Raw genomic sequence first — 1367 nt, 5'->3', positions numbered from 1 at the left:
CTTCCCTGTTTCCTCTCCCGCATTTCCCTTCTCCCCACCATGTACTAGCATCAGTTGTCCTCATACCAGAATTGAGTACATTGTATTCTTGCTTCTCCATTCTTGTGATGCTTTACTAAGAAGAATGAATTTCAACTCCATCCAAATTAATACAAAAGATCCAAAGTCACCATCCTTTTTAGTGGTTGTATAGTATTCCATTGTATGCAGTTTGTTAATCCATTACTGTATTGGTGGGTATTTAGATTGTTTCCGCAATTTAGCAATTGTAAGTTGAGCTGTAATAAACAGTCTAGTGCAAGTGTCCTTATGGTAAAATGATTTTTTTTTCTTCTGGGTAGATGCCCAGTAATGGGATTGCAAGGCAAATGGGAGATCTAGATTTAGTTCTTTGAGGGTTCTCCATACTTCCTTCCAAAAGGGTTGTATTAGTTTTCAGTCTTACCAACAGTGTAAAATGTCCCCTTCTCTCCACAACCATGACAGCATCTACAGCTTTGAGTGTTTGTGATGTGGGCCATACTCACTGGGGTTAGGTGATATCTCAGGGAGGTTTTGATATGCATTTCTCTGATAATTAAAGACAATGAGCATTTTTTCAAATTCTTGTTAGCCATTTGTCTGTCTTCTTTAGAGAAATATGGAACACTTCATGAATTTGTGTGTCATCCTTGTAAGAGGCCCTGCTAATCTTCTCTGTATCGTTCCAATTTTAGCATATGTGCTGCCAAAGTGAGCACTAATTTCTTCTTCTAAGTGTGGATATCTAGTTTTTATACGTGTCTCAAATGACAAGATCCTTCTTCTGTAAGGGTGAAAACTGTTGCATTATGTATCTGTAGCACATAACACGTTTTCTCTATCCATTAAATTCACTGATAGGTTGATTGTGTATCTTAAATATTATAAATAATGCTGCAATGAACATGGGAGTTCACATATATCTTCAACATACTCATTTCACATTCTTTGGCTATACAGCAGCAGTAGGATTGCTAGATGTATAATATTTCCATTTGTAATTTTTTGGAGGACACGTCATACTGTTTTCATAATAGCTTTACCAATTTATATTACCATAAATACCTTATGAGGGTTCCCTTTCCTCCACATCCTGTTAAAACTTATCTTTTTTCTTTCTGATAACAGCCAAACAGGTTGAAGTGATACTCATTGTGGTTTTACTTTGGATTTCCTTGATGATTGATGTTGAGCATTTTTAAAAGATATCTGTTGGCTTTTTTTGTATCTTCCTTTCAGAAATGTTTATTCATGTCTTTTGCCCATTTTTAATTGGATTATATGTTTTCTTACAACTGAGTTGTTTGAGTTCCTTTTATATTTTATGTTAATCCCTCAGAAGATGT

General features: G+C 35.3%; 1 non-coding gene across 1 annotated transcript; it reads right to left on the bottom strand.

Moving 5' to 3' along the window:
- Positions 1–634: 634 nt before the first annotated feature.
- On the bottom strand, positions 635–740 carry LOC128590969 (U6 spliceosomal RNA). The gene has a single exon (XR_008381427.1). It is a non-coding gene; the product is annotated as a U6 spliceosomal RNA (small nuclear RNA).
- Positions 741–1367: the final 627 nt, after the last annotated feature.

Source organism: Nycticebus coucang, chromosome 7 (genome assembly GCF_027406575.1).
Source record: "Nycticebus coucang isolate mNycCou1 chromosome 7, mNycCou1.pri, whole genome shotgun sequence".
In the NCBI taxonomy this organism is placed as follows: domain Eukaryota; kingdom Metazoa; phylum Chordata; class Mammalia; order Primates; family Lorisidae; genus Nycticebus; species Nycticebus coucang.
Note: the sequence above shows the minus strand (reverse complement) of the source record. Positions and strands in the feature narration are given on the sequence as shown.